We start from the raw sequence: 22,894 nt of genomic DNA on the forward strand, positions 1-22,894 counted from the left end.
TGAATATCAGGAGCAGTGCAAAATGAGAAAAGAATATGGCAAGATTGTCCACTGCCTGCTTTACTTTGTTGAGGGTTATGTAATAGTTATGGGGTTTACCTCACAGATACAAGGTTTTATTCTTACGTTTGGGTTGGGAAATTTTGCCTAGGCTTGAAAAAGGCTTGCAAGGACAAACTGCCTAGTACTAACCGATGAACAATGTTCAAGGTCTCTGGTCTCCACCAGAAGTCACACATGCGGAGGTATACCCTGAACCCTCCTTTGGGATAGGAGAACTGGCTGATTGCTGCTTCATCCTATATCCCCAACTGAATCCTCTGGTTTTCCGGGACCACTTCAAAGATCAGAACACCAGCATCTCCATGTCAGAAATAGGCTCAGTAAATATTAGGTAAGGGAGATGCTATTTTTGGGTTCTGGTGTGTGTGTGTGTGTGTGTGTGTGTGTTTCATGTAGTTTGCATTTGGGGTACTTGATGACAAATGTAAAGTAATTCCTTTACATTTGATTTGTTTTTGATGTGGCTTTGGTTACATTTTTGGGGTTTCTGCTATATAATATTTTAAGTGTTTTTATTGCAAATATAAAGGAATTACTTGACACTTGCAGTCATTTCTGTTTGACTACTTGTGCTGTTATGGAAAGAACATCAGTTTTTTATGCCTTCTACTTTGCTATATTTCATTTTTTACTCATTTTGATTTATACAAACAGGTGTTAGTTTGGGGCCTCTTCAGAATATATAATAAGGTGAACCTGATATTCCTGTAATCATGTCTTGCCTCAGTGATTAGGCACACACACACACACACACACACACACACACACACACACACACACACACACACACACACACACACAAGAAAAATGTCTGAAGGCCCAAGATAACGTAGGAAGGGTATAGTACCGGACTCAGGCCTAACCACCTTACCTGGAGCCCTTATGGTCACAATGCTTCTTGAGCTACTTCCCAGAGGGAGGACAACCTTAGGCAAAGGCTGAATCTTCCTAACAGTCACATTATACAAGTCATGCAGTGGAGGTGAAGCTGAGGTAACAGCCTACTGGCAACATCAACTCTTCAACCGTACATGTGAACTAGTTCCTATCATCATCAATTTTTTTTTGTCTATCTTAATTTGAAAACTTGGATACATAAATTTGAAGTACCCAGTTATAGTTCTCCTGTGTCTGCTGCAGGGAACTGAAGCATCTCTTGAAAGTGTGTCTCTCTCTCTCTCTCTCTATATATATATATATATATATATATATATGTGTGTATATATATATATATATATATATATATATATATATATATATATATATATATATATATATAGTGTTTTTTTTTCTTGATAATGCAAATGCTTCTCACCACAGCCCCATTTTTGTCTTCTGTGCAGCAGTCCTCCTGGCACTAAATTTCATCACCATATGCAAAATTTGCACTGGACTTTTAACTTTTACTTCTGCCCATTATCTCAAGACTACTTCTACCATTAGAAAATACAGTGAAACTTTACTTTTACAAAATGGTTTGACAGAGATTATACCATGACCCCCCCAAAACGTGCACGCTGATTGGCCAGCGTGCACATTGTAAATCGAGTTATACTAATGGAAAAAGGTCCGGTCGCCCTGACTTTTTTCCATTAGTATAACTCTACTTTTAAAACACTGTCTCGCTATGTTAAATGGGTTTAACATAGCAGACAGCTTTAAAATAAGCGGAGATCTCCGCTGCTTATTTTAGCTGTCTCGCCATGCTAAACCCATTTAACATAGCGAGACAGGTTTTAAAAAAAAGCAACGGAGAAAGCAAGATCTCTGTTACTTTTTTTACTGTTTCGCTATGTTAAATGGGTTAAACATAGCGAGACAGTTTTAAAATAAGCAACGGACATCTCCGTTAAACCCATTTAACATAGCGAAAACAGTAAAAAAAAAGCAACGGAGATCTTGCTTTCTCCGTTGCTTTTGCCCACAGCTCTGATGTACTGCGCAGGCGCACAGTACATCAGAACTGCCACGGATGCCAGACATCTGCGGAAGGGCAGTAAACAGGCATTATACTATGCCATTATTTAAGAAAAGTAATAGTTTCTTTTCTTAAATAATGTCATGGTATAATAATAACCACTTCTGGGTGTGGGTAATGCTGTATTTACCACGTTGGCTTTGTTTGGTCCCTCGGCTTCGCCATCGACCAAACCACGCCAACCGTGGGTAAATCCAGCATTACCCACACCCAGGCGTGGGTTATTGCTATATTATTCTCTACAAACTTTGCACAGGGATGCATGTGCTGATTATATGAAGAACTAATTTAGACTGCGGTAAATAACTAAATAAATAACCAAGTTTACTAGTACTCATACTTGCTATAGTATGATAACCTGCCTGCCTACCTATGAAACTGTCAAGTTTCAAAACAATTATTAGACAAGCTTAGTTATTGCTTGTACCTAATAGTAACATCAAAATGTCATATGCCATTTTTTTCCCATTTATTAAAGATTCATTCATTCTTCACCAACCTAGAGTAGGATACCACCTCTTTTGTTTCAGCTGGAGGTTTGCATTTTTGACTTGGTGCTTGATAGACTCAACATACTAAATGCATAAAGAGTAATACTGCAAATGAAGATGGAACAATAATGAACACAGATAAAGCCTGTTGCCATGTGCTAATGTTGTAATAATTATTTTCCAGCTACAGCTTGGATTCACAGAAATGTACTGACTGCACATGCCTGTTCAAGGCTTACACAATGCAAAAGCAGTGCAAAGTGGTGCATACGCTAAAGGCATATCCAAGGTTAGAGAAACAGCAGTTTTGTGTAGGTAGCTGTGCTCTGATCTATGTAGCACATCAAATAGAATTTATGTTCAGGGTATTAGAAGTAATTGTGCCTGATGTGAGAGGAGGAAATATTGTATCACGTACTGAAGAAAAGGAGAATAATTGGATTATTTTATTAAAAGCAGATAGAGGTTCAGGATTGAATGACAAAATATCAATAAAACCTACACTTAGGCAACGTAGACATATAAAATAATTAACTTAAGAAATTCATGTGTATAGGTTTCAAATAGATATAAATAGACATTTTTTTATGTACATGCATCTTTTAGCATTTTTATTGATGCTAATTCTATATTAGAGATACATATACATATATACAGTATGGTTTTAGTATTTAATATATACTTAAATACTAATCTTTAAAGTTTGTTATATGTAGTTAGTATATTTTTCATATTTTTATTTATTTCTCAGTTTACATTTCTATTTACTCAGATTATGAATTGTGTATATATTTTGTATTTTAAAGATTTAACTTGTACTTGTTAGAGTAGATAGGAAATAATTTGATGTATTTTTAAAGTTTAATCCATGCATTTTATTTATGTATCACCATTTTAACTTTAGAAAGGAATTAATTGGTACGTTTCAATGATTGGTCGATTTGAATGACTTGATTGTTTTACTTTAGTATTTAAGCACTTTGTATAACAGAATGGCATTTGATCTGATGAAGCTATTACATAGCGAAAGCGCTTATCAATTATTATAATAAATTGTTCGGCTATAAATATTTGAAACTGGTCCTTACTTTGCTCTTGATTTACGTACATTTTTAAAATCCCACTTGTTTAAACAAGAGCATTTGCCTTTGTGAGCAGCATTTTTGTTTATCTGACAATTTTAATAGCTTACTTCAATATATTACGCAATGTCATCTTTCTACTACTATGATGTACATATTTTATTTTTATTTTATTTTACATTTGTTAACCGGGCTAGTCTAGCTGGATATATGTCCATTTTCAGTAGAGGCCCGAGGAGAAAAGCTCCACTCATACTATATTTCAATGGGACAATTTACAGAGTACATAATTAAGTACAAAGTGAATTATCATTTAGTAACATGAATAAACAAAAAAATAAATATACATGAAGTATCTAAGGAACATACTATAATAAAAAAAAAATTGTTGTTAAGTAAAAAGCATTACAAAAATTGTTGTTCAGTATAAAGCATTATGAAAAATTAGGATTAGCAAGAAGGTTTCAAAAGAAATAAGAAGAAGAGAAGTAAAACAGGAGATAAGAAGGGAATAAAAAGGAGGAAGAGGGAAAGAAGAAATAGTCTGGAGAGGAGAAGGGTTAGAATGTGTATAAGAGGACAGGGGAGAGAGAAAGGAAGAGTAGGTTAGAGCATGAGAGGATAGTAACAGGGCAATAAGAAGTAGGAGTAAGTATATTTACTAAGTAAAGTGTAGAGTTCTAGTGGTGGAGGTGAAGGAAGAAATTAGTCAGGAGTCCAACAGGAACAGAGCCAGTGATTTTGGAAATACAGTTTGATTTTTTGTTTGAACAGATATATATATACTGAAATCTTTATGTCTTTCTTCATTCATTATTGTATACTCATTCTGTTTGCTCTTGTTATACCAAACAACCTGGGCTGATCCTGCAGTTGGTTATTTCTGATCAGTGTTCTATATGGCAAATAGATAGACAGATATACAGATAGATAGATTTTAAGGAACCCATAGTCTTTCTCATTAGTGACATAGGATCTTTTACATCCAACTGAGCTACCATCAACTTAGGTAGTTGGGGCCTTATACATTCATAGCTAATAACCACCATAAGTCTTTACAAGCCTAGCTGAGCAACCCAACCCAACCCAGCCCCCCCAGAGTTCCTTGGATGCCTACATGGTGGGGTATGTTAGTAAGGCGGTAGCTAAGGGGTATGTGTGGAGTGGTATGTTAGTTGAGGATTAATTTACTTACTGTTGACTTCTGTCCATCAGAAACATTGGGTCCAGACCAGGGGTGAATCTGCAATTTCCCATCCTATGGTAAAGGTTTAAGTTGAATAGGATTGAATAGGGTCAGGGATGAACTCTGGTTCATGTAAATGGGGGTCTTATTTGATAGCACAGGGATCCTTTGCAACACATATCAGTCCCTCCAGCATGTTCTACTTATGTTACAGGCAAATTTCAAGTTCTTGGATCTAGAGTTTCTGGTTCTGTTTGTTTTGCGGATGTTCATTTGTTCATAGAAAGTTACTAGGCTAACGGCCCTAGAGCCCTTACAAGCCTAGCCATATTTGTCCGGAGTTGCCCCAGTTGTCACTGGTTAGATGAGTGAAGGTAAGGATCCATAGTAGTTAATACCAACTTCCTCTGTCAAGGAGGGATATGGGCACCAGCCCAGAAGAGAATCTGCAGTCAGCCATCCATTGAGCTAAGTTGCTTTTGAGCAGGGTCAGGGAGGGCCTCTGTTTCATGTGAATTGGAAGCTTGTTCCAGAGAAGTGACAGTCGCTGGGAAATGTATCAGTCTGTCCAGTATGACTTGTTCATGTCAGAGGCTAGGTTAAGATACCTGGAATAACTGACCCTTGTGAAGTTTGAATTATGAATGAGTAGCACTTCCATCAGGGCCGAGTTAGAGACTGTCCTGTAAGCCAGACGCAAGTCAACCCTTAGCAACCTGTAGGATACAGAAAATAGTGACATGGCTTTCAGTCTTTCCACATAAGACTTGTTTTGTGTACCCAGTAATTTCCTGGTCAGAACCCTCTATGGTCTCTCCAATTGTTGCAGGGTTCTGGTGTGGTACATACAAAGATGTGGAAGTCTCATATAACTTTATTCATGTAAATGGGGGTCTTATTTGATAGCACAGGGATCCTTTGCAACACATATCAGTCCCTCCAGCATGTTCTACTTATGTTACAGACAAATTTCAAGTCCTTGGATCTAGTGTTTCTGGTTCTGTTTGTTTTGCGGATGTTCATTTGTTCATAGAAAGTTACTAGGCTAACGGCCCTAGAGCCCTTACAAGCCTAGCCACATTTGTCCGGAGTTGCCCCAGTTGTCAGTGGTTAGATGAGTAAAGGTAAGGATCCATAGTAGTTAATACCAACTTCCTCTGTCAAGGAGGGATATGGGCACCAGCCCAGAAGAGAATCTGCAGTCACCCATCTATTGATCTAAGTTGCTTTTGAACAGGGTCAGGGAGGGCCTCTGTTTCATGTGAATTGGAAGCTTGTTCCAGAGAAGTGACAGTCTCTGGGAAATGTATCAGTTTGTCCAGTATGACTTGTTCATGTCAGAGGCTAGGTTAAGATACCTGGAATAACTGACCCTTGTGCAGTTTGAATTATGAATGAGTGGCACTTCCATCAGGGCCGAGTTAGAGACTGTCCTGTAAGCCAGACGCAAGTCACCCCTTAGCAACCTGTAGGATACAGAAAACAGTGACATGGCTTTCAGTCTTTCCACATAAGACTTGTTTTGTGTACCCAGTAATTTCCTGGTCAGAACCCTCTATGGTCTCTCCAATTGTTGCAGGGTTCTGGTGTGGTACATACAAAGATGTGGAAGAGAGCCATCAGAGCTGGATCTGAGGATGCCTTATGTGCCAGACATGGATCACCTCTCAGAAACCTGTAGGAGGCTGAGTACAGAGATAGGGCCTTAACGCAATCTGCGCAGGACTGGGTATTCATACCCTGGATTCTCCTGGTGAGGAACCTTTGAGGGCATTCCAGCTGTTGCAAGTGTCTGGTTACATGTCAAAGAGGGCATTGTATTCAATGATAGTTCGGATAAGGACTGAGAAGACTGGTACTATTACATCTTTGGACCTGGATAATATATCCTTGCTTATGAGTTGGGTGACATAGAATGATTTTCTTACTATCTGGCCTGTGTGTTGGCTGAAAGTCAGATTACCGTCTACTTATGTTCCCAAATCCCTAACTATTATATCAACTCTTAGGGGTGCTTTATCAATGGCACAATTAGTTTAGGTGGATGATTTCTCAAAGGGCACAATAATACATTTCTTTGTGTTGAGTTTTAATCCATGTTTTTGACATCAGTCATTTTTTTGTGTTAGACCCACCAGAGGCCTTTCACATTAGCCTTGACATCTGAAAAGTAGATACCAAACAGGAATGAGCTCAGTATGGAGCATTGGGGTACTTGGTTGGTGATCTGTCTCTTAGTGGAGATGGTCTCTCCGATCCTGTCTTCTTGGGGATCCTACCTGTCAGCCAGTGAGCAATCCAGTGAGTTATACATGGATTTATGCCTAATGGTGAAAGTTTGTCAACAAGACCTGAGTGTGGTATTGTATCAAATGCTTTGGCCAGGTCAAGGTAGGCGGTATAGGTTCATAGGTGTATACTAGGTTAATGACCACTAGGGCCTTTATAAGCCTAGCTATGCAATCCCAAATGTGTCCGACAAGTTATATGTTTTTGACATTTATATAGGGGTGATTGTTGGTTATGACATGATTTTCTGACTGCCTCTGTTAAACAGAGATGTGGGTGCCAGACCAAGGGTGAATTTTCATTTTTCCATCCAGTGGTCCATGTTACACTTAAATAGGGTTAGTGAGCGCCTTTGTTTCACACAGATGGGAAACCTATTCAAGATAAAAGGAATTCTCTGAGATACTTATCTGTATTTCCAACACATTCTATTCACGTTACAAGCAAAATGTAGGTCTTTAGATGTAGTAGTTCTGATGTTGTTTGTTTTGTGGAAGTACAAAAGGTTCATCAGAGTGGGGTCCAAGGATGCCTTGTATGCCAGGCATAGATCACCTCTCAGTAATCTGTAGGAGACTGAGTACAGAGATAGGGCTTTGAGGCAATCTACATATGATATTGTGTTTATGCCCTGCATTCTTTTTGTAAGGAACCTTTGCAGACATTCTAGTTGTTGCACGTGTTTGGTCAGGTATGTATCAAAGGGGGCATTATAATCAATGACTGGTCAGATGACAGTGGTACAATGACTTCCCTGGACAAAAATGCCATGCACTTACTTATAAGTTGAGCAACATAGAAGGATTTCATTACTACCTTGGATACATGTTGGTCAAAGGTCAAGTTACTGTTTACATGTGTTCCCAGATCCCTGAGAAGTGGGTCAACTGTTAGGGGTGTTTTATTGATGACATAGTTTCTTCAGGTGGACAACTTCCCAAAAGACACTATAATGCGTTTCCTTGCAGTGAGTTTTAAGCTATGGCTTTGGTAGCAGTCATTTGTCTGTGTTATACCCTTTTGTAAGATGTTAGTGTGTTGGGGGGATTCTATGCCTGTTTCCAGTTTGTAATCATCTGCAAACTTGGTCAGCCAAAGGCCTTTGACATTATCCTTGACTTTTGAGAAAGACATGCCAAAGAGGGGCGGGCCCTGCACAGAGCCTTGAAGGACTCCACTGGTGACTGACCTCTTTGAGGAGGTGGTCTCACCAGTGCTAACTTCCTAGGTTCTATCTGTGAGCCGGCTGACTATCCAGCATGTTATAATGGGGCTTATGCCTAATTCCATAAGTTTGCTGACAATGCCAGAGTAGGGTATTGTATCAAATGCCTTAGCCAGGTCAAGGTAGGCAGTATGCACTGTTTTACCCTCATCCATTGCCTTGGTGACCTTCTCAAAGAAGTCCACCACATTCAGTAGACATGACCTTTCTTTGACAAAGCCAGAATAGGATGTATCCAGTGCCTGTAGGTCTCCCATGTCTTTGTTGATCATTTCCATGATAATTATTTCCATGACTTTGCATATAAGACTAGTCAGACTAATGGGTTTGCAGTTTCAGGCACCTGTTGATGGTCCCACCCTTATGAAGAGGGATGACAGCTGCAGTTCTCCATTCTCATGGCACAAAGCTTGTTTTAAGATTATAGTTAAATAGGAATTCCAGTGGCCATGACAGGTCATGTTTTATATTATTCAGGAGGCATCCTGGGATATTATCGGGCTCCATTGAGGCTGTGTTCTTGGCATTAGAGAGTGCAGCCAGGACATGCTGTTTATTTATTTATTTTATTTTACATTTGTTTACCGGGAATGTCCGACTGGACACATGTCCTTTTTCAGTGGAGGCCCAGGGAGAAAAGCTCCTGATACAACAGTGCATTACAGACAAGAAACAAAGATCTATACAATTATGACAACATTTATAATGAGTTTTAGAGATGCTTTACTGGTTTCCTTTCATTGTACTGGAATACAGTAACTGTGTAAGTTATCTGCTGAACATGGTCTTGTTTACCTTATTATTTATTTATAGTTGGAGGGTTTATGTTGGAAGGTATTTCTTGGGAGGCGGCTGGAGTAAGGTGGGGGGTAAAGTTGGAACTAAATTTGTCAGTCAGCAGATTATGCTGTCCGGCTCAGTGAAGGTAGCACCATTAACTACCAATTCAACACACTACTGTGTGCTGCCTTTGAGGTTTTTGACATAACCAAAGAAGTTATTATGGTTGTCTTCCGCCTGGCAGGCTATTTTCACCTAAAAATTGGATTTATTGGACTTAATTAGCCTTCTTAGCTTCACATTTATTTTGATGAGAGAGTTCTTATCTTTATGGGAGGTAGTTAGACTTTCTGATTTTTTTTTCCTTTTGTTGTATACCCTGTTTAATCTGGGATGCCACCAGGGTGGTTTGTTTTTGGAGTTAGTTTTGGGCTTACTTCTGGTAGGTACAGCAGCCTCTATGCAGCAAATTACATGGTTGGACAGAGTTTCTATGAACAATTCTGCATAGGCTTATGTGCTTTCTAAATTTAGAGAGGCACTGCATTTTGACAAACTGTTACTGAATAAAAGGTATTCTACCTTGGAATAGTTTCTGTTACTGGGTTTACAGGTGTTACCAAATTGATTTTGATTTCAAAAGAGACAGCTTTATGGTCAGATCTTACCAGAGAGGACGTGACATTTGGAGTGGTGCAACATTCTTCCATATTTGTGAATATGAGGTCCAGTATATTGGAACCTCTAGTGGGCATATGCACTAACTGGTTAAGTATGTTTGCATTTACGAAGTCCAGGAATCTCTGCACCTGCAGACTTGGAACCAAATAGGATTCTCAGTCTATAGAAGCATAATTAAAGTCCCCTCATAAGTAAGGTGTTAGGTTGGATGGTGAGTGTCTCCAATAGGTTTAAGTATGTATTATGAGATTCATGGGACATAGAGGGTGACCTATAGCTTGCTAGGATGTGGTATAGGATTTTATCTATGGTAACTTGCATGTGGAGAAACTCCAGCTCATCATCCTGATTAACCAACCTAGAGATATGCTTGTTATTGATGTATATTGAGACACCTCCACCTTTAGTTTGTCTGTGTAGCTACTGGTCTAAAAGTGTGAAAGGCACCAAAACCTTGCACTGCCAGGTCCTCTCTGCAGCTTTAAACCATGTCTCAGTAACTGTGCAGAAGACTATATTGTCTAGGATAAGGAGGGCTTGGAGGGAGTTCAGCTTTTTGTTTAGGCTTTTGGCACTGAGCAATAATGCATTAAGGTTCAGCTGATTTGTTTTGTCAGTAGGTTTGTCAATTTGGCATTGCCTAAAAAAGGCTCTGTGCAGAAGGATAAAGTTTTAACCAGTATTCAAAACCCTAAAGGGGATAGGTGGAGACCATTCCTGGCAAAGCAACATGGCTTGTTAACTATGTCTTCCCATGTTGTCAAATACTGGATCCTCTTAGAATGAAACCAGAAACTCGTCCAATTGTTAAAATCAATCATCTTTTGTTTGTATTGTGGCATAATTCTTGGTGAAGTTAATATTCTTCTCAATACTAGGCTCATACCCTGAGATACATAGTCAGAGAGATTTTTAATGTCTCTCTTCATATAGTCTAGGGAGGCACGTCTCAGGTAATTTATACCTACATGGTCTATGATGGAATCATACTGGTACTTGTGGTGCAGGGACTTGAGTGTATGCTTAATTTGGTGGATCCTGGCTACAAATAAACAACTGTTCTCCTCTCCTTGTTCAGCCTGGTTAGAGGGGCATCAGTTTCGGGAGGGTGGCCTAATGGTTAAGGTGTTTGCCTTACAAACAAAAGGTACAGGGTTTGAGTCTCACACAGGATAATTGGCTAGGCTTAAAATGGCTCGCAAGGGCAGTTAGCCTAGTACTAACCTATGAACCTATGTCTTACAATTCAGTCCCCTATGACTAGAGTCCAAGTCAAGTGTGTTTGCTTGCCCTATAGGCTTTGCTTTTAGGGATCCACTGATTAATGCTGTATGTATGTTGTTTGGTGTTGCTTTTGTTGAGTGCTTTTGGGTTTGATGAGGATAATCTTTACTGATGGGTGTTCTAGGAGGTCATTTTTGTTTAGGAAAATTGCATTTAAGTACCCCCAGCATATGTTGGTCTACATGTGTGTTATGTGCAATGTGTGGGGTGTGTTCTGTCCATGGTTTTGATAAGCTGATGTGTGCTTTTATGTGAGAGTTTAGCCTCCAGTGACATCTTATATGTACACCTCTTGCATACTGTATCTGTTACCACCAGGACCTACTCTGTTGATAGTTAGGTAGGGGACATACTAGAAGGGATTCTGTGTGGGGAAGTGGGGGTGAGTAGGAGGTGAAGTTAGACAAAAAGCTTTTTGTATGTATTGTTGACCACTGATGACAATCCAAATGTGTTATTACCAATTTTTTGTTATTAACTGTTTTTTTCTTAGTACATTGTATTAATGTCTTTTTAGCTGTTTCCTCTTACTTATACTGCAATGGCTGTTACTTAATTATTTTATTTTACTTTATTTGAGCAATATTTACTTAGTTGTACTGTGGAGCTTTTCTCCCCATGCCTCCTCTGAAAAAGGGCAATAGCTCAGTCGGACTATCCCGGTCAACAAATGTCAAATAATTAAAGTAAATAAAATACATTTATCAGCCAGTAAATTCAGTGTCATCCTAGTCAATGAATCTATACCATTTACCACCTGTTCTGCAAGCTGAGTGTTAAATATGTTCTGACATAGGTGAAGAAAGCCTTGTGATTGTCCTTAGCCTGGAAGGCCATCCTGACCTCATAAATGGCCTTGATGGACTTTATTAGACCTCTTAGTTTCTTGCTTTGTTGAATCAGAGAGCACGTCTTTATGAGAGCTGCTCTTTCTAATTTTGGTCATTACTTATTTCTTTTGTTATGTACCCTGTTAAGGTAAGGATTTCACCAGTTTTTTTTTTTTTTTTATGTTAGATCCTGAGCTTACTTCTGGTAGGTATGGCAGCCTCAATGCAGCCATTTGCATGTTTGTACAGGGCTTCTGTAAATAATTCTGCATAGACGGCTGTGTTCTTGGGGTTTTAGGGAATCTGTGAATTTAGACAAACTCACTTAATCGGTTGCAGTTTGCTTTAGAATAGTTCCTAACTGTTACAAATTTAGTTGGGTTTTCCAGGTTGATTTTTATTTTGAGGAAGACAGCTTTGTGGCCCGACCTCACCAATGATGACGTGATATGGGTGGGAGTGTATAACATTATCCAATGTTGGTGAGTACTTAGTCCAATATGTCTGATCCTCTGGTTGGAGTATGCACTATCTGGTCCATGATGATTGCATTGATAAAGTCCAGGAAACGTGCCTGTGATTTACTGGCAGCTCATGTTTCCCAGTCTATACAGGGGTAGTTAAAGTCTCCCATGAATATAGTATTTGGCTAGTGGTAAGCACCTTTGGTAGGTCTAGGTAAGAGTTGTGAGCTACATGGGTCATGGAAGGTGACCTGTAGTTGGCCAGGACATGGTAAGGAGTCTTGTCTATGAAGACTTGGACATTGATGAACTTGAGGGCATCATCCTGTTTAACCAACCTGCAGTTGTATTTGTTGCTGATGTAGATCAAGACATCTCCATCTTTAGCCCCTGTCTGTTCTGCTGTTGGTCTAAATGTGTGGAAAGCATTGTAGTCTTGCATTGCCGAAATACTTTCTGTGGCTTTAAACCAAGTCTTGGCAGCAGCAGTGATATCTACATTCTCCAGAGAAAGGACAGCTTACAGAGTGTGAAATTTCTTGTTTAGGCTCCTCACATTGAGCAGCAACACCTTAAGGTTGCTTTGATTTTTCATTTTAGTTTATTTTTTGCTACATTCATAATTTTGTTGTTTTGACATTGCCTAAAAAAAGCTCTAAGGGGGGTGGATAAAGTTTTAATCAATATCTGAAAACCCAGGGGGGGGGCAGGTACAGCTCATCCTTGGAAAAACAACGTGGTATATTAACCATGTCCTCCCATGCTGGTAGATATTAGATTACCCTAGGGTGACAGCAGAAACTAATCCAATTATAAAAATCATTTTCTGTTTATACTGTGACATCATCCTTGGTGAAGGCAGAATAATGCTCAATGCAAGGCACATACCTGTCTGTGACACATTCAGAGAGATCCATAATGTCTCTTTTCTTATATCCCATTGAGGTATGTCTCAATTCATTTACAGTCATATTTGTGCCTGTTGTGTAGTGAACTGCATGTGGGCATGATATTGCAGATCTTTGCTCCAGGCAGACAATCAGCTGTTTATTCTTTCTTCTCTATCATGGTAAGAGGGGGCATCTGTGGGTCATACAATACAATCCCCTATGACAAGAGTACTAGGTAAAATGTTTGCTGGACTTATGGACTTTGTTCATGGAGGATCACTGGGTGTTAGCACTTGCTTTTGGTGTGCTTTAGTGATTGCTGAGGAAAGGTGTTGCTGTTTGATGGCTTAGGAAGTCTTTGAGGTTTGAAAAGGTTTCTTTTATGTGCTCAGCATAAGACCTATGTGTGTGGTGAGAAGTATGTGTGAAGGATGTAGTGTGTGTGCTCTTGGCAACCTTGTTTGTAAACAAATGTTTTGCCTACAAGGAAGTTATGTGTGTACATCTCTCACATACTGTGTTAATTTCTTTAAGGATTAAACAGTTGTCTGAGTATATAAGACAATTTCTACATTGTTTCAGGATGCCCGTATCTATCAAGCTGGCCACAGAGATGTAAGGGTCTCAGTTTAATGTCTAATGTAAGAAGTTGCACATTTAGGAGTGCAGCACATAACTTATGCTAAACTGCAGTGTCAATAATGAAAAATAAATCCAAACACCTAGTGTGAGAATAGAACACACAGTCTTCTAATATTCCAGCATCAAAGATGAGTGTGCTGTTGGACCATGGCATTGGCAATAAATCCAGTAATGTGCAACTATGAGGAAATCCCTTGCTATGGCCAACAGAAACCAGTGTTTTAAGATATGGAAAAGTAAAAGACCCTTCTTCTGTGCATGGCCTGGGTCCCAGCAGTTAGAACATTTGTATGCATTTTGTGAGATAGTAACAGAGGAAGTGTTGGCTCCTAGCACTGATAGTGATATTGCATTCAAGAAGAAATTAAGGAAACTCCAGTGAGGCTCCCAGATGCTGACATGTCAAAAGACCTCTATCGTACCAGGCTCCTTCTGGAAATAGAGGGATGATGACCAACAATCTATAACTCAACATATCAGCTGTGCTTGATGAAGTCTCAAAGATTAGTTGAGAAAGATTTCAGTGAATCCTCTGTATAAAGAATGGAAAAGAAAATAATCTTCCTCTTTCTGACAAAGGAGCAGGCTCTAGATGCCTTTGGAAGTATTGTCTGGGTCAGTTAAACTCCTTGGAGATTAAATGGTTTATCAGATTCCTCTTTCTGACAAAGGAGCAGGCTCTAGATGCCTTAGGAAGTATGGACTGGGTCAGTTAAACTCCTTGGAGATTAAATGGTTTATCAGATTCCTCTTTCTTACAAAGAAGCAGGCTGAAGAATGCATTTGGAAGTATGGTCTGGGTCAGTTAAACTCCTTGGAGATTAAATGGTTTATCAGATTCCTCTTTCTGACAAAGGAGCAGGCTGAAGAATGCCTTTGGAAGTATGGACTGGGTCAGTTAAACTCCTTGGAGATTAAATGGTTTATCAGATTCCTCTTTCTGACAAAGGAGCAGGCTCTAGATGCCTTTGGAAGTATGGACTGGGTCAGTTAAACTCCTTGGAGATTAAATGGTTTATCAGATTCCTCTTTCTGACAAAGGAGTAGGCTCTAGATGCCTTTGGAAGTATGGACTGGGTCAGATAAACTCCTTGGAGATTAAATGGTTTATCAGATTCCTCTTTCTGACACAGGAGCAGGCTCTAGAATGTCTTTGGAAGTATGGACTGGGTCGGTTAAACTCCTTGGAGATTAAACGGTTTATCAGATTCCTCTTTCTGACAAAGGAGCAGGCTCTAGATGCCTTAGGAAGTATGGACTGGGTCAGTTAAACTCCTTGGAGATTAAATGGTTTATCAGATTCCTCTTTCTGACAAAGGAGCAGGCTCTAGATGCCTTTGGAAGTATGGACTGGGTCGGTTACACTCCTTGGAGATTAAATGGTTTATCAGATTCCTCTTTCTGACACAGGAGCAGGCTCTAGAATGTCTTTGGAAGTATGGACTGGGTCAGTTAAACTCCTTGGAGATTCAATGGTTTATCAGATTCCTCTTTCTGACAAAGGAGCAGGCACTAGATGCCTTTGGAAGTACGGACTGGGTCAGTTAAACTCCTTGGAGATTAAATGGTTTATCAGATTCCTCTTTCTGACACAGGAGCAGGCTCTAGAATGCCTTTGGAAGTATGGACTGGGTCAGTTAAACTCCTTGGAGATTAAATGGTTTACCAGATTCCTCTTTCTGACAAAGGAGCAGGCTTTAGATGCCTTTGGAAGTATGGACTGGGTCAGATAAACTCCTTGGAGATTAAATGGTTTATCAGATTCCTCTTTCTGCCAAAGGAGCAGGCTGAAGAATGCCTTTGGAAGTATGGACTGGGTCAGTTAAACTCCTTGGAGATTAAATGGTTTATCAGATTCCTCTTTCTGACAAAGGAGCAGGTTTTAGATGCCTTTGGAAGTATGGACTGGGTCAGTTAAACTCCTTGGAGATTAAATGGTTTATCAGATTCCTCTTTCTGCCTAAGGAGCAGGCTGAATAATGCCTTTGGAAGTATGGTCTGGGTCAGTTAAACTCCTTGGAAATTAAATGGTTTATCAGATTCCTCTTTCTGACAAAGGAGCAGGCTCTAGAATGCCTTTGGAAGTATGGTCTAGGTCAGTTAAACTCCTTGGAGATTAAATGGTTTATCAGATTCCTCTTTCTGACAAAGGAGCAGGCTCTAGAATGCCTTTGGAAATATGGTCTGGGTCAGATAAACTCCTTGGAGATTAAATGGTTTATCAGATTCCTCTTTCTGACAAAGGAGCAGGCTCTAGAATGCCTTTGGAAGTATGGTCTAGGTCAGTTAAACTCCTTGGAGATTAAATGGTTTATCAGATTCCTCTTTCTGACAAAGGAGCAGGCTCTAGAATGCCTTTGGAAGTATGGACTGGGTCAGTTAAACTCCTTGGAGATTAAATGGTTTATCAGATTCCTCTTTCTGACAAAGGAGCAGGCTCTAGATGCCTTTGGAAGTATGGTCTGGGTCAGTTAAACTCCTTGGAGACTAAATGGTTTATCAGATTCCTCTTTCTGACAAAGAAGCAGGCTGAAGAATGCCTTTGGAGGTATGGACTGGGTCAGTTAAACTCCTTGGAGATTAAATGGTTTATCAGATTCCTCTTTCTGCCAAAGGAGCAGGCTGAAGAATGCCTTTGGAAGTATGGACTGGGTCAGTTAAACTCCTTGGAGATTAAATGGTTTATCAGATTCCTCATTCTGACAAAGGAGCAGGTTTTAGATGCCTTTGGAAGTATGGACTGGGTCAGTTAAACTCCTTGGAGATTAAATGGTTTATCAGATTCCTCTTTCTGACAAAGGAGCAGGCTCTAGAATGCCTTTGGAAATATGGTCTGGGTCAGATAAACTACTTGGAGATTAATGGTTTATCAGATTCCTCTTTCTGCCTAAGGAGCAGGCTGAAGAATGCCTTTGGAAGTATGGACTGGGTCAGTTAAACTCCTTGGAGATTAAATGGTTTATCAGATTCCTCTTTCTGACAAAGGAGCAGGCTCTAGAATGCCTTTGGAAGTATGGTCTGGGTCAGTTAAACTCCTTGGAGATTAAATGGTTTATCAGATTCCTCTTTCTGACAAAGGAGCAGGCTCTAGAATGCCTTTGAAAGTATGGTCTGGGTCAGTTAAACTCCTTGGAGATTAAATGGTTTATCAGATCCCTCTTTCTGACAAAGAAGCAGGCTGAAGAATGCCTTTGGAAGTATGGACTGGGTCAGTTAAACTCCTTGGAGATTAAATGGTTTATCAGATTCCTCCTTCTGACAAAGGAGCAGGCTCTAGATGCCTTTGGAAGTATGGACTGGGTCAGTTAAACTCCTTGGAGATTAAACGGTTTATCAGATTCTTCTTTCTGACAAAGGAGCAGGCTCTAGAATGCCTTTGGAAATATGGTCTGGGTCAGATAAACTCCTTGGAGATTAATGGTTTATCAGATTCCTCTTTCTGACAAAGGAGCAGGCTCTAGATGCCTTTGGAAGTATGGACTGGGTCAGTTAAACTCCTTGGAGATTAAATGGTTTATCAGATTCCTCCTTCTGCCAAAGGAGCAGGCTGAAGAATGCCTTTGGAAGTATGGACTGGGTCAGTTAAACTCCTTGGAGATTAAATGGTTTATCAGATTCCTCTTTCTGACAAAGGAGCAGGCTGTAGAATGCCTTTGGAAGTATGGTCTGGGTCAGTTAAACTCCTTGGAGATTAAATGGTTTATCAGATTCCTCCTTCTGCCAAAGGAGCAGGCTGAAGAATGCCTTTGGAAGTATGGACTGGGTCAGTTAAACTCCTTGGAGATTAAATGGTTTATCAGATTCCTCCTTCTGACAAAGGAGCAGGCTCTAGAATGACTTTGGAAGTATGGTCTGGGTCAGTTAAACTCCTTGGAGATTAAATGGTTTATCAGATTCCTCTTTCTGCCAAAGGAGCAGGCTGAAGAATGCATTTGGAAGTATGGTCTGGGTCAGTTAAACTCCTTGGAGATTAAATGGTTTATCAGATTCCTCCTTCTGACAAAGGAGCAGGCTCTAGAATGCCTTTGGAAGTATGGTCTGGGTCAGTTAAACTCCTTGGAGATTAAATGGTTTATCAGATTCCTCTTTCTGCCAAAGGAGCAGGCTGAAGAATGCATTTGGAAGTATGGTCTGGGTCAGTTAAACTCCTTGGAGATTAAATGGTTTATCAGATTCCTCTTTCTGACAAAGGAGCAGGCTGAAGAATGCCTTTGGAAGTATGGACTGGGTCAGTTAAACTCCTTGGAGATTAAATGGTTTATCAGATTCCTCTTTCTGACAAAGGAGCAGGCTCTAGAATGCCTTTGGAAGTATGGACTGGGTCAGTTAAACTCCTTGGAGATTAAATGGTTTATCTGATTCCTCCTTCTGACAAAGGAGCAGGCTGAAGAATGCCTTTGGAAGTATGGTCTGGGTCAGTTAAACTCCTTGGAGATTAAATGGTTTATCAGATTCCTCTTTCTGACAAAGGAGCAGGCTGTAGAATGCCTTTGGAAGTATGGTCTGGGTCAGTTAAACTCCTTGGAGATTAAATGGTTTATCAGATTCCTCTTTCTGACAAAGGAGCAGGCTGAAGAATGCCTTTGGAATTATGGTCTGGGTCAGTTAAACTCCTTGGAGATTAAATGGTTTATCAGATTCCTCTTTCTGACAAAGGAGCAGGCTGTAGAATGCCTTTGGAAGTATGGACTGGGTCAGTTAAACTCCTTGGAGATTAAATGGTTTATCAGATTCCTCTTTCTGACAAAGGAGCAGGCTGTAGAATGCCTTTGGAAGTATGGACTGGGTCAGTTAAACTCCTTGGAGATTAAATGGTTTATCATATTCCTCTTTCTGACAAAGGAGCAGGCTGTAGAATGCCTTTGGAAGTATGGTCTGGGTCAGTTAAACTCCTTGGAGATTAAATTGTTTATCAGATGATCTCATATATTACAGGGCTGATGCTGTTCAATATTGTCTAAGTGGGTTCCTTCTATTATACATGTATGACAACTTTTGAGTGGAAACTGTTAATACAAATAACTTTGGTTTGTTAACCACACCCTCAGTCTTCACTCACACATACCACACCCTTTTCACTAACACCATTAACTGCTCCTCTACCACCCACTCAACACCTCCTACTATCACTCACCACTGCTCTCCCACTACAAACAGTAGCATAAAAGGAGAAGAAACAAACTAATACAATGGCTCTCCTACACTTAAAGGAAGCTTTCTATACATTAACTACTTTGGTTCTTCTCTGGTTATCCATCCTTACATCCTACCACACACAACTTCATCTCACCTATCTAACTCAGTGGCAAACAGAAACCACAGCCAATACACTAAAGCTAACACACTTCCCTCTATCTCCATTTGACCTTACCCCAACTCAACTCCACCCCTATGTTAATCATAAACCAACAAACAAAATGAACCCCTACTTATCCCAGAAACAAAATAAAATACTACAAAAACTACTTAATTTCTACCTATACCTAACTCTAAAACTCTCTTGCTGTGGAGACATACACCCCAATCCAGGACCCATTATTTCACTGCAGCCAGACCTAACCCAACCAAATCCTCTTTATAACAGACCAACCTCCTTTCTTCTGCTCTTAAACATTAATGTACGAAGTATTCTCAGTAAAGTTCAGGACCTCCACGCACTATTGGCATTATACAAACCAGATTTAGCCATACTTACAGAAACATGGCTTAGACCAAAACACCATGATAATGAGATAACACCCCCTGGTTACAATATTATACGGAAGGATAGGCAAGGGAAAAAAGGAGAAGGTGTAGCCATTCTGTTTCAAAATAATCTCACAGTAGAACAGCTTAACTACAACTCCCAAGATGTCAATGACATATAATTCATTCTTGCTAATTTAAAACTAAACTCTAGTAAACACATAGTCATAGCAGGTGCCTATATCCCCCCAGGAAACAATACTGACACTATGGAGAACCTGCTACACTGGATGACTATCTCCCATCCTCATGAGATCATACTCCTAGGGGATTTTAATATTGAATGGTCTGACTGTACCAAGTACAATCTCTCTACCCACATTAACCTACATGGGTTTACCCAAGTTATAGATACCCCCCACAAGAATTGATAAGAAAACCAAATGACAATCCATCTTAGATTGGGTACTTCTGTCTGACCACACCTTGGCAAATCAGGCAGGCTGCCTACCTGACAATTCAATTTAAGTGAACACCAACCAACCTACCTTATTAGAAATAAATCCCAACACTATAACCAACCCATCCTCAGAATAGTTCACAACAAAAAAACTTCAAAACCAAGGACCTAAACAACGAACTAAAACACTGTGACTGGTCTCCCCTTAAACACCTACCCCATGATGAGGCAGTAGACTACTTTAACTCAACCTCTCTCAAAATCCTAAACCGTCATGCACCAGCTCGTACCATCAGAGTTAAAACTAACTATGCCCCTTGGCTAACAAAAGAAACCGGAACCATAATGAAAGATAGAGATACAGCCTGGGCTCAATTTCATAAACTTAAAACCAACACCACAAAACAAATCTTAGCACTCCGGAACAAGACCAAAAAACTTATAAAACTCGATAAAACCAATTACTATAAAACCTTGCAAGACAAACACACACACAACCCTCAGAAATTCTGGTCCTCAATAAATAGATTACTGTACCCAGGTAAAACCAGTACTCCCACACCCATAGTACCAACCGACGCTGAGGGCATCCCTACTCAATTCAACAAATTCTTCACCGAAACAGTCCTAGCCTTATCCAACACCCTAAATAGCGCCACCATTCCCACTCATTCACCAACCCCTACTACCCCTATTACACAACAACCTCCCCCCAGCTTCTCCTTCTCCCCAGAACCCACACAACTCATTACTAAACTCCTCAAAAAATTGAAACCTACCACACTGGCTGCTGATAAACTTCCCGCTGATTTCCTTCAACTATCAGCTGATGCCATATCTTACCCTGTGTCTATCCTCATTAACAGATCCATATCTGAATCTAAAGTACCTAACCTCTGAAAAATATCTCATATTATTCCACTCTACCAAGGTGGAAACTCCCTTGAGCTCACCAACTACCGGCCAATTGCAATGTTATCACCCCTATCAAAAATACTCGATAGGGTAGTACATACACAACTAATGCAACACCTTCTAGAAAATAACCTTATATCAGCATCACAAAATGGATTTCGTCCCTCCCATAGTACCACAACAGCCCTATTATCCTATACCAACATAATCAACACCCACAGAAACAACGGACTTTTTGTATCATCTGTTTTCTTAGACTTATCCAAGGCCTTTGACATGGTCAACCATAGTATCCTTCTCAAAACTCTGTCTACCCTCAACCTAAACTCCCTCACTATATCATGGTTCAGCAGCTATTTATCAAGCTGACAGCAAGCAGTTGTATGGCAGGACCAACTATCCTCCCTTCTACCTGTATCTATTGGAGTTCCTTAAGGCTCCATTCTTGGTCCCTTACTATTCTCCATATTTACAAATCAGATAGCTGCTTCCTCTCCTTCTGCCTCTATAGTGCAATATGCTGATGACACTACTATCATTTGTGCTGCCCCTACCCTAAGCAAGCTACAAACAATAACACAACACAGCTTCACTCTGGCTGAAGCATGGTTTTCTACCATAAAACTTTTACTCAATCCCAAAAAAACAAAACTAATTCTCTTCAGCCCAGGTAGATCCCCTGCACTCAATGCCTTCATCATTAACTCCAAGGACAATACCTCAATCACCGCAATAGCACACATTAAACTCCTAGGAGCAGTAATCGATAACAAACTCAAATTTGATATACACATAGCCCAAACAATCAAAAAAGTTCACAAAAAGCTAGGTCTCTTGTATAGGAATAAGCAATTCATGATCAATTATACCAAAGCCACCATTGCCAGAACCCACCTATTATCCACCCTACTGTATGCCTCACCAATCCTGACTAATCTTCGCCACAGCAAACAAAGCAAAATGACATCTTGCTACAACAAGATTGCCAAATTTGCCACAGGTGCCTCTAATAGAGCCCACCATTGTCTTTCCCTCAAACAGCTCAACTGGCTTGAGCTGCCTCAGTTACTTCTTAACACTCAACTCTCCAAAGTCCACAAACTATATTACCTCCCAAATAAAATCCCCATTTTACAAGACCTAATACAACCCTACACCACCACCCGAGCCTTAAGGTCAACAGACCAACGTCACATAAATGTCATCAAACATAGGAATGAGGATGGCAAATCTCTTTTTGCCTGCTCTATAGCAAAAGTCTGGAACTCACTTCAAAAATACATAACTTCTACAGGTTCTGCTCCACAATTTAAAAAACTACTCAAAACCCACTACTTTAACAACTGGCTATGCCCATGTGACTCCCCAGGCTAATCCACTACATTTGCAGTGATACAATGATCCTACCAAGGATCACTTAACACTGCCTAACCTCTGTATATTAATTCTTAACTAACGATGTTCTATTCTGTTTGTATCTACTTATTCATCTCTGAAGCCAGTTAAACATTTACCTACATACAAGTGGTATGCTTCTGCAATACAGTAATTGTATCTATACATGGTTCCCTATCAGAAGCCTGAAACACTATAAGCCTGAAAATCAAAATCCTGAAACCAAAAGCCTGAAAATTCAAAATCCCGAAAACCCAAAATCCTGAAACTCAAAATGGACATACTGACATTGTGGCTTTGCTATTGTTAGCCCTGTGGTGTTAGGTCATATGTTGGGTTCAGGTAAGTGTACGGTTGGTTTTTTAGTAGGGGTTAGGGTTTTTTTAAGTGAGGGTAGGGTTAGGAGGTAGTGGCATGTATGCAATAGTGACAAATATTGGGGTTAGGGGCGGTTTAAGTGAGTTAGCGAGCGGGTCAGGTGAGTGTGCGATAGTGACGGACGTTAGGGTCAGGGTCAGTTGGTAGATATTAGTGTCTTTATAGTGACATATTAG

The sequence above is a fragment of the Protopterus annectens genome, chromosome 2.part1 (genome assembly GCF_019279795.1).
Source record: "Protopterus annectens isolate FY-2018-M chromosome 2.part1, PAN1.0, whole genome shotgun sequence".
Taxonomy (NCBI): domain Eukaryota; kingdom Metazoa; phylum Chordata; order Ceratodontiformes; family Protopteridae; genus Protopterus; species Protopterus annectens.